The sequence below is a fragment of the Lissotriton vulgaris genome, unplaced genomic scaffold, assembly GCF_964263255.1.
Source record: "Lissotriton vulgaris unplaced genomic scaffold, aLisVul1.2 SCAFFOLD_2488, whole genome shotgun sequence".
Taxonomy (NCBI): Eukaryota; Metazoa; Chordata; class Amphibia; order Caudata; family Salamandridae; genus Lissotriton; species Lissotriton vulgaris.
The window spans coordinates 157,336-173,498 of NW_028243974.1; the positions used below are offsets into that span (position 1 = coordinate 157,336).

The following is a 16,163-nucleotide window of genomic DNA, read 5'->3' on the forward strand; positions in this document are numbered from 1 at the left end:
TAAATTGTGCGTTCATAATAGTATAATTTTTTTGACTGCATCATGTGCCCCTCATTGCTCTCTTTTGCTTTATTTTTTTGCTCCATGTGCTTTGTACTTCATCTTATTTGTTCCCTCTTAATCGTCCTGTAACTTTTAATATTTATTGCTACCTCACGTGGCCTTCCCAGGCCTCTATTCTTATTGATCGTATATGGTTGATCGTAATATTACCTTCTGCGTCACAGGGCCCTACTAGGCCTTTTCTAAATAAATTGTGCATGCATGAATTTCTGTGTAGTATTTTTGCACTGTGCCCCATGCTTTAGCCTGTATTGGTCCAATTTCTGCATTCATATTAGTATTATTTTTTTACTGCGTCACGTGGCCCCCCCAGCTCTGTTTTCCTTTTTTTTTCTCCCATGAATTTTAATATTTATTACTGCCTCACATGGCCTTTCCAGGCCTGTTTTCTTATATATTGTGTGTTCATAAATATATATGTTGCATGTTTGTGCTACGCCACATGCTTTGTGTTTCAACATACATACTCTCTCCTAATCATCATATTTGCTCCCTTGTAATCCCCATGTGCACCCCCACCCCCCCTTCACCCAGGGGGCCCGCAACGGGCCTCTGCAGTGAAGTTCCACATGCTTTTCCACGGCGGAATACCCGCCACGGAAAAGCATGTTTTAAAACCCATCCTAATATCGCTGGCGGTGTCTGAGAGACATCGCCACCATATTAGAGCTTTTCCGCCGCGGTTGTGAGCCAACCGCGGCGGAAAAGCAGCGGACTGAAACCAGGACCCACCAGCCATCCTAATGTGACGGTGGGTCTTTGGTGGGTCCGCAGTGGATTTTCCGCATCCTCCGGGCCGGCGGTGACTTCCGCCGACCCAGAGGATGTGGAAAATCCGCTATCCTAATGAGCCCCTTAGTTTGGTCAGCCCCTGTGGTTCCCATATAAAGCGGATAGTGAAGTAAGCACGCTCAATTTTGCCTGCACTGCTCGATTGTACTACAAACTGTTTGCTCGAGCGGAGGAGGACTCGTGACACTCAACGTGGTGTCACTGGTGCTGCCCTCCAGCCAGGCCACCATAGCCGCAGTGGCGGTGTCGCCCACGCCCACCTACCCAGGCCCAGCCAAAGCCCCAACCTTGAAAAACAAGACAAGAGATGACAGAAGCAAAGGTAGGAGAAGCCGTCACAACATCAGCCTCTGCTGTAAATTGTACCTGCATCATAGTATGCATGCCCTCCAAGCTCTGGTTTGGTTTATTTTAGTGTGACACATACTTTGTATTTCATTGTATTTGCTCCCTCCTAATCCTCCAGTCACTTTTAATATTTATTACTGCCTCCCGTGGCCTTCCCAGGCCTTATTATTGTTCATCATATATAATTGATCATAATAGTTCCTTCTGAGTCATGTAGCCCTCCTAGGCCTTTTCTAAATGAATTTCTGTGTCGTATTTTTGAACTGTGCCCCGTGCTTTAGCCGGTATAGATCCAATTTGTGTATTCATATTAGTATTATTTTTTTACTGCGTCACGTGGCCCTCCCAGCTCTGTTTTGCTTTATTTTTGTGCTCCACATGCTTTGTACTTCATCGTATTTGCTCCCTTCTAATCCTCCCGTGACTTTTAATATTTATTGCTACCTCACGAGGCCTTCCCAGGCCTCTATTCTTATCGATCGTATATGGTTGATCGTAATATTACCTTCTGCATCACAGGACCGTTCTAGGCCTTTTTAAAATAAATTGTGCGTGCATGAATTTCTGTGTCGTATTTTTGCACTGTGCCCCGTGCTTTAGCCTGTATTGTTACAATTTGTGCATTCATATTAGTATTATTTTTTTACTGCGTCACGTGCCCCTCCCAGCTGTTTTGCTTTACTTTTCTGCGGCACATGCTCTGTGCTTCATCGTATTTGCTCCCTCCTAATCCTCCCGTGACTTTTAATGTTTATTGCTACCTCACGTGGCCTTCCTAGGCATCTATTCTTATTGATCGTACATGGTTGGTCGTAATATTACCTTCTGCGTCACAGGACCGTTCTATGCCTTTTTTAAATAAATTGTGTATGTACGAATTTCTGTGCCGTGTTTGAACTGTGCCCCGTGCTTTAGCCTGTATTGGTCTAATTTGTGTATTCATATTAGTATTATTTTTTTACTGCGTCACGTGGCCCTCCCAGATCTGTTTTGCTTTATTTTTGTGCTCCACGTGCTTTGTACTTCATTGTATTTGCTCCCTCCTAATCCTCCCGTGACTTTTAGTATGTATTGCTACCTCACGTGGCATTCCCAGGCCTCCATTATTATTCATCATATATAATTGATCATAATATTTCCTTCTGCGTCACAGAGTCCTCCTAGGCCTTTTCAAAATAAATTGTACGTGCATGAATTTCTGTGACGTATTTTTGAAGTGTCACGTGCTTTAGCCTGTATTCTTATAAATTGTGCGTTCATAATAGTATAATTTTTTTGACTGCATCATGTGCCCCTCATTGCTCTCTTTTGCTTTATTTTTTTGCTCCATGTGCTTTGTACTTCATCTTATTTGTTCCCTCTTAATCGTCCTGTAACTTTTAATATTTATTGCTACCTCACGTGGCCTTCCCAGGCCTCTATTCTTATTGATCGTATATGGTTGATCGTAATATTACCTTCTGCGTCACAGGGCCCTACTAGGCCTTTTCTAAATAAATTGTGCATGCATGAATTTCTGTGTAGTATTTTTGCACTGTGCCCCATGCTTTAGCCTGTATTGGTCCAATTTCTGCATTCATATTAGTATTATTTTTTTACTGCGTCACGTGGCCCCCCCAGCTCTGTTTTCCTTTTTTTTTCTCCCATGAATTTTAATATTTATTACTGCCTCACATGGCCTTTCCAGGCCTGTTTTCTTATATATTGTGTGTTCATAAATATATATGTTGCATTTTTGTGCTACGCCACATGCTTTGTGTTTCAACATACATACTCTCTCCTAATCATCATATTTGCTCCCTTGTAATCCCCATGTGCACCCCCACCCCCCCTTCACCCAGGGGGCCCGCAACGGGCCTCTGCAGTGAAGTTCCACATGCTTTTCCACGGCGGAATACCCGCCACGGAAAAGCATGTTTTAAAACCCATCCTAATATCGCTGGCGGTGTCTGAGAGACATCGCCACCATATTAGAGCTTTTCCGCCGCGGTTGTGAGCCAACCGCGGCGGAAAAGCAGCGGACTGAAACCAGGACCCACCAGCCATCCTAATGTGGCGGTGGGTCTTTGGTGGGTCCGCAGTGGATTTTCCGCATCCTCCGGGCCGGCGGTGACTTCCGCCGACCCAGAGGATGTGGAAAATCCGCTATCCTAATGAGCCCCTTAGTTTGGTCAGCCCCTGTGGTTCCCATATAAAGCGGATAGTGAAGTAAGCACGCTCAATTTTGCCTGCACTGCTCGATTGTACTACAAACTGTTTGCTCGAGCGGAGGAGGACTCGTGACACTCGACATGGTGTCACTGGTGCTGCCCTCCAGCCAGCGCAACCATAGCCGCAGTGGCGGTGTCGCCCACGCCCACCTACCCAGGCCCAGCCAAAGCCCCAACCTTGAAAAACAAGACAAGAGATGACAGAAGCAAAGGTAGGAGAAGCCGTCACAACATCAGCCTCTGCTGTAAATTGTACCTGCATCATAGTATGCATGCCCTCCAAGCTCTGGTTTGGTTTATTTTAGTGTGACACATACTTTGTATTTCATTGTATTTGCTCCCTCCTAATCCTCCAGTCACTTTTAATATTTATTACTGCCTCCCGTGGCCTTCCCAGGCCTTATTATTGTTCATCATATATAATTGATCATAATAGTTCCTTCTGAGTCATGTAGCCCTCCTAGGCCTTTTCTAAATGAATTTCTGTGTCGTATTTTTGAACTGTGCCCCGTGCTTTAGCCGGTATAGATCCAATTTGTGTATTCATATTAGTATTATTTTTTTACTGCGTCACGTGGCCCTCCCAGCTCTGTTTTGCTTTATTTTTGTGCTCCACATGCTTTGTACTTCATCGTATTTGCTCCCTTCTAATCCTCCCGTGACTTTTAATATTTATTGCTACCTCACGAGGCCTTCCCAGGCCTCTATTCTTATCGATCGTATATGGTTGATCGTAATATTACCTTCTGCATCACAGGACCGTTCTAGGCCTTTTGAAAATAAATTGTGCGTGCATGAATTTCTGTGTCGTATTTTTGCACTGTGCCCCGTGCTTTAGCCTGTATTGTTACAATTTGTGCATTCATATTAGTATTATTTTTTTACTGCGTCACGTGCCCCTCCCAGCTGTTTTGCTTTACTTTTCTGCGGCACATGCTCTGTGCTTCATCGTATTTGCTCCCTCCTAATCCTCCCGTGACTTTTAATGTTTATTGCTACCTCACGTGGCCTTCCTAGGCATCTATTCTTATTGATCGTACATGGTTGGTCGTAATATTACCTTCTGCGTCACAGGACCGTTCTATGCCTTTTTTAAATAAATTGTGTATGTACGAATTTCTGTGCCGTGTTTGAACTGTGGCCCGTGCTTTAGCCTGTATTGGTCTAATTTGTGTATTCATATTAGTATTATTTTTTTACTGCGTCACGTGGCCCTCCCAGATCTGTTTTGCTTTATTTTTGTGCTCCACGTGCTTTGTACTTCATTGTATTTGCTCCCTCCTAATCCTCCCGTGACTTTTAGTATGTATTGCTACCTCACGTGGCATTCCCAGGCCTCCATTATTATTCATCATATATAATTGATCATAATATTTCCTTCTGCGTCACAGAGTCCTCCTAGGCCTTTTCAAAATAAATTGTACGTGCATGAATTTCTGTGACGTATTTTTGAAGTGTCACGTGCTTTAGCCTGTATTCTTATAAATTGTGCGTTCATAATAGTATAATTTTTTTGACTGCATCATGTGCCCCTCATTGCTCTCTTTTGCTTTATTTTTTTGCTCCATGTGCTTTGTACTTCATCTTATTTGTTCCCTCTTAATCGTCCTGTAACTTTTAATATTTATTGCTACCTCACGTGGCCTTCCCAGGCCTCTATTCTTATTGATCGTATATGGTTGATCGTAATATTACCTTCTGCGTCACAGGGCCCTACTAGGCCTTTTCTAAATAAATTGTGCATGCATGAATTTCTGTGTAGTATTTTTGCACTGTGCCCCATGCTTTAGCCTGTATTGGTCCAATTTCTGCATTCATATTAGTATTATTTTTTTACTGCGTCACGTGGCCCCCCCAGCTCTGTTTTCCTTTTTTTTTCTCCCATGAATTTTAATATTTATTACTGCCTCACATGGCCTTTCCAGGCCTGTTTTCTTATATATTGTGTGTTCATAAATATATATGTTGCATGTTTGTGCTACGCCACATGCTTTGTGTTTCAACATACATACTCTCTCCTAATCATCATATTTGCTCCCTTGTAATCCTCCGCTGACTTAACATCTCTTGCATCCTCACGTGACCTATAGTTGTTTTTTTTCTGTGCTCTAGTTGGCTTACGAAAGTTTTGCCTCCTCAGACTAGCATTGTTTTAATTCATAATAATTGTTTTATTTATAACCTTGACACTACAGTGTTGTATTGGCCCTTTATTTGGCTTAGGTTCCTTAACCATTTTTCCCTCTATCGTACATAATTTATGACATGCTTTCACCAAAATACATGTTTTGGACACTTCACCACTTCATGATCAGTCTTTAAGTGCAATTGCTTCCTTTTGAAAGTGTAATGGTAACTGTTTGTCATGATTAAAATGTTAGTCTTGATAGTTATGTATACTATGTATACCAAGGCTGCTCATGTAAATGCTACTACTGGGCCTACAGCAGTAATTATGCCACCCACACAAGAAACTCTAAATATAAAAATCAAGCCTATCACTGCAGGGCCTGAGCGCCGTTTGTTTAACTGTCATATTTTCAAACTGCATCCATTTGACAGGCCTTACCTCTGTATTTGCATAGACTGTACTCTATATCCCTCGCTTAAACTTTCGGCACACAACATATTTTTCAAACTACATTAATATAAGAAAGTTATTTTGGATTAACTTTTTATGTTTGAGAAACGCTTGTGTTAGGTTGTTAAACTAATTTCTTCTTTAAGAAATTATACTTTTTCAAAATTAAGTTGCAGGAAGCATACCCAGTGATAATTCACCAGCACCTGTACCATCTTCAAGACCTGTTCGATCTTCACAACCTGTTCGATCTTCACAACCTGTTCCATCTTCAGCACCTGTACCAGGTACACCACGTTCTGCTACATGTAAATTGTGTATACTATAGCTAATAGCGTATTATGTAAATATTGCTTCCTCTTTAGAAGCTCATGTGCTTTCATATTTTTTTACAAGTAATCGATGCCTTCCGCTCAAAAATATCTCTCAACACCAAATATATGTATATTTTCATTCCTATTACAGTTACTTATCTTTAAGTAATAATTTCCCATCAACGTGTGTACTGAAATTCTCTACTCTGAAACCTATGATTGCTTTAACATTCAGGTTCGATTTTTGCTCAGCATATACATTTATTATTATGTTTTCAGTTTGCAGAATGCTACCTAACTCAGCAGCCAGTTACCCTGATTTTTACTAATGTAATATTTCCCGGGAATTATGGACTGAAAATTGCAATGAACCTAACATTTGACTTTAACATTTCAATGATAAATAAGGTCTCACACTCTAGTGTTGTCCTGAACATTGGATTCTTCTTTATTTTGTTTTTTCATAAAAGATCTTTCATAGATAAAGACATATCCTTACTTTTTAACATAGTATAGTAAGATATTGTCATTATAGTTGTGAATTTTCAATATTGTTTGTAGTGAAGCCATTTGAATATGTTTGCAACAGTTGTAACTGTCTCTAATCCTGGATCTAAAAACACCTAGACTCATGCATAATATATTGCAAACTAAGTTTTTAATTGTTACCATTGCTGTTATGTTTTTTTACATTTATAGTCTGTTGAAAAGTATTGTGTTGTCTGCAACCAAGATACTTCAACAACATACGTGCAAAAGTTAATGGTAAGTACCCTCAATGACGGTAAATGCAGAATATCAAAATTAAGTGATATACGTCCTTGGAGTCTTTAGAGCTCATTAACTCTCCAGTTCACATTTGTCTGAAACAGGAAGTATGTTACTCTCACTCAGATAACTGAGGCATTTGCAAGGGTCTTTTTAGAGTTACGTCCAACATGTTGGAAAGCTGTCTATGCACCCTTCCAAGTTATGGAGTCATTAATACATTTCCGCTTAGCGATGAGAGATAACCATGTTTACCATGTAAATACATATAAAGTTTTCATTTCAAAAAGCTATTGACCTTTACACAATGCAATGTTAATAACAAGTTACCTTTCATTATCTTCCCAACAGGCCCAATGTTTCGAATGCAGCAGATGACTCCACCTTGACTTTATAAAACCAAATGTAAATCTTACTTACCTTTTACTGGTTAGATATGTACAAAATGTATGTTTTTAAGTAACATATGATCGCATGCAAGATATCTAACTAGATATTTTCACACTCCTGCAATTTAGTGTTGTGTCTGAATTATCACAAAAACTAATGTTGAGACACACTTCTTTCAGCTGTCACGATTTGCACAATCCTTTTAGAGTTGGACCAGACTTCCTCTAACATTCCTACTTAATTTTCTTTTTGAAATTCAGCAATTATTTTGTTTAGGTGTTGAAATATAAATTTAAATCTTCCTTCTCTTTGAAAGTCAAGAAGCAATACCGCTCCTCTACACAAGATTTTTCAATGGTAGTCTAACAAGTAGTGGTAATTCCACTATCACTAAGGTAGATATCTGACAATAGAAGCTATGATATAGTTACCCAACTATTCCATGGTCATAATCCAAAAGTTGTGTTTAGACTCAACAAAAAGGACAATAATGCACTTTTTATGCTGGACAGTATTGCTTCTAAACACCCTTTCACTGCTTTCTTCCATACCTTCAAAAAAGATTTAATGGATTTACATGCATAGTCTCTCAGGTCTGTGTATCTCTAATGTAAAACAAGCGTACTTATTTTTTTTTCTTTTCTCGCTGACATATATAAACTCATCAGTCATTCCTATGGCAAGCTTTTACAATTCTGAATGCTGAGTGCTACGTTTTGTGTAAGAGGATGCCCATGCATAACCATGCTACGTTTTCTTTAGCTGCATGGACACATGTAGTGTAACCTGTCAAACACTTTAAAATGCTACCCTCCCATTAGTCCTAAAGGCGGATGTAGAATTCAACCGTTCAACATAAAATAGAATTGGATGTCACTAAGTACAAAGCATTTCTCAAATTTAGAGAGCAAATCCTCTCAAAGGGATTGGAGGAGTAACCCAAACCTGATATGACCACTACCCATCTCTGCCTGCCAAGCCCCCGTGGGATCAATTGCAAAATTGTCACCTAGTGGTCTAGCCGTGGACTGGGGACTAGGCTCTGGAGGTACCTGGGATGCCGAAACTTCCACTACCTCGGGGGAAGAGTCTAGCTGACCATCCCCTAGATCTCTCTGGCTCGGAGGGCTGCCTGCTTGGCTACCTTTAGGGGACTGACGTTGTCTGTACTAGTGATAGAAGGTGCCCCCCTTGGAGGCAGTCACCTACTCCATTATTTTAAAAAAGGACTTCAGTGAGGGGGTAGGCTTTAATAAAGGGGCAGTTTTTACGCTTCTTAGCCTCCACTGTCTTGCTTTTTTCTCTCCTCTCCTTTTTCTGTCATGGAGTAAGAGGGACCACCCCTGCTGTGCAACCAGTATTGCGCAACAAAAGCTCTCTATCCAGCTGAGAGCGTAGCTGGTGTCTGTTCTTAACTACTGGTAGGGCGGGCTGCGCTAGCCCCTCAGATGTAGCCTTCAGAACCCCCCCTTCTCTATGCCGGCTACCCTCCCCAACCTCCAACCCCCCTCGTGGCTCCTTCTGTTTCTGCTTCACAAGGCGCTCTTCAGGTACTGTGCTCCCCTCAGATACAATGTCCATCCCCTCGCCACCTGGCTGCAGGGGAACCTCGAACCTCCGCACAGCTGGCAACAAGTATGTTAAACAGTAATGCCCAATTCTGGAAGCACCGGAGGCACAGTGAAGCGTACTGCCCTTCCCTTCAGACCCCGTCACTGACCATATAATTGCGGCACAAGCGCGTTTGGAAACGTGAAAATTGATTCTTGCAGCCGCAGCCCTTATGCGACGCCAGAGTCTCGCCCGGCAGCAGGCTTCCCCGGTGTTTCTCACTCCAATGTTAGCCCCCGCCTCCAGCTCCATTGCGGCAGCGTCCACGCCCATCCGGCTCTCCCCAGGGTCCTGCCGCCTGCCACCTCAAGACTCAGGCAGCCCGCCGTAAAGGATAAGAAAAAAATAAGGAAAAATAATTCAAAAAAATGCTATAAGTTAAAATGCGGTACAAAAGGGGGTGGTGATGGACGGAGCATCTGAATCAATCAAACACTCACACCCAGTCAAAAGATCTGGGTTGAATTCATCACCGTTCTTTAGCCCACTCTGCCACCCCAGTTCAGACATGGCTATATGCAAATCAGTCTGACCCTGTGCCTCATGGGAACAGTCCAGCCCGAACTGCCAAGCCATGTCTTCTCTGGACCGGAAACAAGCTTCCGAGGACCGGTTTCAGGCATTCCAGCCGTCTTCAGCCCGGCTTGCTTGAATCCAGTGGCAAAGTGAGCAAGGGACTCACGTCTGAGTATACCCTGCCACACTTATGGCGGCCAAAAGCGGTACAAAAGAGGGTAGTGATGGACGGAGCATCTGAATCAATCAAAGACTCACACCCAGTCAAAAGATCTGGGTTGAATCCATCACCGTTCTTTAGCCCACTCTGCCACCCCAGTTCAGACATGGCTATATGCAAATCAGTCTAACCCTGTGCCTCATGGGAACAGTCCAGCCCGAACTGCCAAGCCATGTCTTCTCTGGACCGGAAACAAGCTTCCGAGGACCGGATTCTGGCATTCCAGCCGTCTTCAGCCCGGCTTGCTTGAATCCAGTGGCAAAGTGAGCAGGGGACTCACGTCTGAGTATACCCTGCCACACTTATGGCGGCCAAAAGCGGTACAAAAGGGGGTGGTGATGGACGGAGCATCTGAATCAATCAAACACTCACACCCAGTCAATAGATCTGGGTTGAATCCATCACCGTTCTTTAGCCCACTCTGCCACCCCAGTTCAGACATGGCTATATGCAATTCAGTCTGACCCTGTGCCTCATGGGAACAGTCCAGCCCGAACTGCCAGGCCATGTCTTCTCTGGACCGGAAACAAGCTTCCGAGTACCGGTTTCTGGCATTCCAGCCGTCTTCAGTTAAAATGCGACATTATATCGGCACTCTCACCGTTTCTAAAGATAACATCCAGCCTCAGAAACACGCAGAACTGACGAGGCTCTTCCAGTCGGAAACGGAGTTCCCCCAGCTGGCGTCAACCAGCCGCCATGTTCCTCCAGATTTACTCTCTAAATTTGACATTTCTGAGGGGAATCAGAAGGAGATAAATGAGAAATGCACCAGCCTTGAAACAAAACTAGACAATATCTGTAATCGGACAGAGGCGCTGAAGGGGAGGTTGCCACTCTGTCTGAAGTTTCTCAAGCCCATTCAAGAGACATAGCTGATCTAAAAGCTCAGAATAGAACGCTGCAAATGGATATGGAGCGACTGGAGATTCACGCCAGGAGGAATTATTTGAAATTTCTCAATATACCTGAAGGGGCAGAAAATGGCGATGTAAAGTCTCTGATATGTAAGCTTCTTAGAGAAGGGGTGCTAAAAGACAAACCGGATATTGACCTTGAAAGCAAAATCCAGAGCACACACAGGGACCCATTTAGATAGGACCCCGACAGAAAAGCTCCAAGGAAGATCTTAGTTAACTTCCCCTCATACGCGGTAAAGTAGCTGATCTTAGGTAGGGCACTCACGGACACATCTCTCCAGATAAATTCAACAAAATACTTTATTCGTTCAGATGTAGGCGGAGTCACAGCACAGAGGCAGTGGGAGTTGGGGTCACGAATGTCTGACCTCAGGAGGCAGGGTACGCAAGTCTTGATGAAATTCCCTGCCGCTTTGAAAGTGGTCTGGAGGAAAAAAACTTATAACTTTACCTTTCCTCAAGAAGTCGACACTTTTTTAGCCAACATGAAAGAAACTCAACGCTAGAACGATCTCCTTCCCCCTTTTTTTTGAAGGTCCATGGTCTATGGCTAAAGTTCGATAGATAGTTCGATAGTTCAACACACTGACAGCACCCCCTTACATCTAGTTTCAGTGGGGAAAAAAGGAAAGAAAAATTAAAATATACACACATATAAAATATGAAAAGTCAGGGGCTATGGGGGAAGCTAGAGTGATAGTAGTTATAAGGCATCTAGGGGAATATAAATTGAAAAATATAAAATATATAATAAAAAAAGGAAAAATTGTTTTTCTCACCTCTAGATTAAGGAAGGGCACAGTTTTCTTTCTAGTTTTCCATACACGGAGGTATATCCTTAGTTAGAGCAGAGGGTTCCCAAGATCGCCAAAGGTTACAGGTGGGGGTTCCTCAAGGGAGGTGGGAGGGTGCAGGGGGGGTTGGGATCAGAAAAGGGAAAAAGCATTCCTCATATTGCCATGAAAACAAATAAAGATAAGGCGCAACTCTCTAGTGGGAAAAGAATGGAAGCAGCATTAAGTCTCCTCCAAGATATTCTCTCAGATGACCAGCATATTTAATAAAATAAAAATTGTAAGTTGGAACGTAAATGGGTTAAGGGACAGCAGGACATTTTCTAGAATCTGTGAATTCTTGAACAAATCAGGGGCCCATATTTGTCTGCTTGAGGAAACGCATTTAGAACCACTAGAGTGCAGGGCAGCATTTGGCAAGCATAGGTGGGTCCAAGACCTTCTCTGCTCCAACCAGAGTGGAAACACAAGAGGAGTGGCCATTATAATCCGTGCAAATGCCGGGATTAAGGTAGAGAGGTTTGAGACTGACCATTCAGGCAGATGGCTGACTGCATCTCTTGTGGTTAATAGCTCACGGTTAGCAAGTGCAGTCTACTATGGGCCTAATGTAGACTCTCTAGGGGCCCTGTTGAGCTTACAAGCTAGCCTCTTGGCTCTGGCGATACCCATTATTATAGGTGGAGATTTTAACCTGATCTTTGATGCAACCTTGGATCGCACTTCCAGGGCCAAATTTACCCCCCCTCGCAAATCACAAATCGAGCTTAAAAACATCATGAAAGATTTCAACCTCTTAGATATCTGGAGGGTGAAGAATGACAATGTGAGCGATTTCTCCTTCTATAGCCGCAGATACATACATCATTCTAGAATCAACTTCTTTTTATTGGATCAGGTGCTTTTTCCTGCAGTAGATACTATATCATACATTCCAGCTTTACTTTCTGATCATTCCATGGTAGAACTAACAATTAAGCTTAAACAGGGCAAGCAATTAAGAAGGTGGACTCTGGATAGGTCAATACTTTAAAAAGAGGAGGTAAAAAATTATTGGAGCTGCAGGTAGTGGAGTATTTTAGGCTAAATTGCGGTACTACGACTGATCAAGTCGTATGGGAGGCCTTTAAGCCCTTTATGAGAGGATCCCTGAGCACATTAATGATTTGGAAAAATAAATAAGGGCGGAAGAAGAATGTCTTCAGCAGATCAAACATTAAGAGCAGCAGCTCCAGAGGGCATTGCTGGATCAGCAGACTAACCTGCTTTCTTTACAAAGCGAGCTAGATACCCTACAGGCGGAATATCAGGCTACATTAGATAAAACACTTAAAGACAGATGGGAGGCAAGCAAACTGCAAAATCTCTCCTATGGGGAAAAGTGTGGACGACTTCTCACCTGGAAGGCCAGGACAGACAGGGTCAGAAATCAGATCAAGGCAACACAGGGGTCACCACTTATGATGATGACCAGATCAGTGAGGAGGCCAAACTATTCATGCAGAATCTATATACAGAAGAGAATAGTTTTTCTTCTCAAAGAGCAGATGTTTGGTTAAATCAGCTTGTCCTGCCTCAGTTAGCAGAGTTGGATAGAGCATTTTTGTCCTCAACTATAAGAGAGGGCAAAGTCCGAAATCAGATAAACAAAATGACCAAGGGAAAGGCAGCCGACCCAGATGGGCTCCCGGTAGAGTTATATCTGATAGGCTTAGACAAGGTAGTTTTGGTCCTAACAAATTTGTTTAATAAAATATATCTTTCAGGTGAGACTACCCCACAAACTTGGTCAGAAGCCACTGTCACTCTGATCCTGAAACCTAATAAAGACCCCTTAACAATTGAGTCTTACAGGCCAATCTCGTTGCTAAACACTGACTATAAGATCTTTGCAGGGGTTTTGGCAGCGAGATTGGCTAGAGTTATAAAAACCATAGTACATCAGGATCAGCTCTGCTGCTAACTTATCTCTATCGTCATCCATTATTAACTTGTCCCTCGTGCTACCTCTACCCTTCTACAATACTTTTGCAAAAGAAACGGATGACGTAGGGTATACCTTGGTGAACTCTGAGGGATAGTTTAGTCAAATGTCTTTTTTGTTGCACTTCTACCACCTACTAGGGCACCGTCCAACCCTAAACTAGCCTAATATAAACTCAAAGAATGAGCTGGGAGTACAAAAATTTTTGTTGGGTAAGACAGTACCAATATTTAATCACAATTTGTCACCACAAAATCAATAATTGTCAAGCAACAGTTAATCAAGGAAACAAAAATAATTCATATGTTCTTGGTATATTTTTCTTTATACTCCCAACAGCCGACGCGTTTCGTCCTGGAAATAGGACGTCATCAGGGCTGTGAATGTAAACATAAAATACATATGTATAAGTAACACATTCCTTTACATGAAAAAAACAAAGAGAATTTATACATTTGTATATTACAACACCATACCATCTGGTGCCAATAAGGTAATAATATTGTCATGAAATATTATGACTTTCGCTCGCAAACCAAGGGATTTAGCGGGAATTTTTACATGCAAAGATATCTATACATTTCTTTAGTTGCATATCTTGAACAAACCGGGATAATGTAGGCAACCAGTTCAGAATTCAACTAAAACGGCATATATTATGCCATGTTAGAGTTATTAACTGGTAACCCAAACTAGGGGCTCACCTTGAATTATTGTTAGTGTAATGCTTCCAATTTCTGCAAAGTTTCAACGCTTTAAGTGTAGGAGGCTCCCAAGGTCAATCATATGTCTTCATTAATCTAAAAGTGTAATACCATTTCTTAGTATTTCAATCAAAAGGTTCAATCAATAGGCGTGTGCCATATTCCTCGCTCCTAATACCTGCAACAGCATATTTCATCAGAGAAAGTGCTGGATATATGTAAACCCTATGTACTCCAATATCTGTTGTTCTGTTCCTAAACATTCATAAAGACACATGTAAGACCCTTACCGTTATTTTTATAATTACTACCAGTACTATAACAGTTTGTTAAATCAGGGAAAGTGCTGGGTGTATGTAACCCCTATATACTCCCGTATTTGTTGTTCTGTTCCTAAACATCTCTAAGGGCACATGTGAGCCATAACCAGTTTTTTATACTTCCTACCAATACCTCTCAATTTCTAAATTCATTATCCACAAAAATATACCTGTGAGCCAGTGAGCTGATATTGTCCACTCCAAATCTGAGCCTTCATTCAACTGCTCTATTCTTCCAATGAACTTCTCCAATTATTTCTCCTATTGTGATTTAAACAGTACAAATTGTGAACTCCTCATTCATTTAATTATGCCCAGGCTAATGCCTTAAGTTATCCTTCTATATGCAAAGGTAACATTACTCACCCAAGTATCTAGAAAATTCATGTCGTGAAAATGCCCGTTTCTGACCTCATCTCTTTCCTGCAAAAGTCATAGTCTATAGGGATAAAAAAAGACAAGTGCGACGCCCTATTAATCTACTTTAACTTAACTCAGTCTAGTAAATCCGTTCTTTACTTATAAATGACTCACCGAAAAAATAGGAGCCTCGCTTCTCTCCTATCGCCCGGGTATGACAAATCCCGATAGCGGTCTCTCCATGGTTTCAATGCAATATAAGGAGCCCGATGTCCAATCTCAGCCCGCTGAAATTCCCGGGCAAAGTTTAATAAGATGCACCTGTGTGCTCGGACCTGTTTCCACTCCGTTCCGACATCGCTATTGTATCCGGTTTTTGTTCCTAAGACATCCGCTTCCGTCTGTACCTCCCAACACTGTTCTCATTGCGGTCCGACTAGTGAATAACATCCGGTCATGAGGGAGTGACGGAACCCGAGCTCCAAAAATTGTGGGGTAGTGCTACTGGTCTAAATCTTAACAATATAAGGGACCAATGGGGGGACTCTTTCACTATGCTGCAGGCAGTTGTCAAATCAGCCCATCTCAAGAGAAACCATCTCTTTACTATGTATAGAGTCTACATATCACCGAAAAAATTAGTTAAGATCACTGGCTTAGAACACTATTGTCCCAGGTGTAAACAATTGGCAGCTGATGACTTTCACGTGTTTGTAGATTGTCTGATGATAATAAGCTATTGGACCAGAGTACAGGAATTCTTGCCCGATGGTCTACATACACAATTGGAGGTCTCCCCGGGGACTATCTTGTTTGGGTGAGATACAGATTATCATCTTAATGACATGGCGTCCAAATTTATTTTCTATGTCCTCATCCTGGCAAGACGAGAAATATGTAGGGCCTGGAAAGTTGTTAACGCCCCTACGTTTACAGAGTGCCTGAAACATATCATTTACACAAGTGAATCCGATATAGCATGTGATAGCACAAGCTATGGTAAGGTCTGGGCGGCCCTTGTGGCTTTGCGGAACAGATGACGGTATTCCAATGATTTCACCTGGGCACTGTTGGTTCTTTCCTTCATAGTAACACAAGGTCACCAAGATAGTGTGAAATGGAGTGGATTAAGAAAACAGTCGCTGCTAGAGGGTTATACCCCTTCTCTCTCTCCATGGGTCTCAAACATCGGAACCGGTGCATCTCGATTAGAGGGGAGAGGTTGGGATTTTCCATCTGGAACGCCTAAAAGGGTATATGAGGAATAC

General features: G+C 42.2%; 1 protein-coding gene and 1 pseudogene across 1 annotated transcript in view; one reads left to right on the plus strand and one right to left on the minus strand.

The window, feature by feature from the left end:
- The window catches only part of LOC147668191 (uncharacterized), a gene marked incomplete at its 3' end in the record, with an annotated part of 255,181 nt that overhangs the window by 49,641 nt on the left and 189,377 nt on the right, over positions 1 to 16,163 (plus strand). Inside the window, exons 2-3 of the mRNA XM_086948715.1 lie at positions 6,165 to 6,302; positions 7,428 to 7,481. The remainder of the gene's footprint in view (positions 1 to 6,164; positions 6,303 to 7,427; positions 7,482 to 16,163) is intronic.
- LOC147668192 (uncharacterized) overlaps positions 15,979 to 16,163 on the minus strand; it is a 97,395-nt pseudogene continuing 97,210 nt past the window's right edge.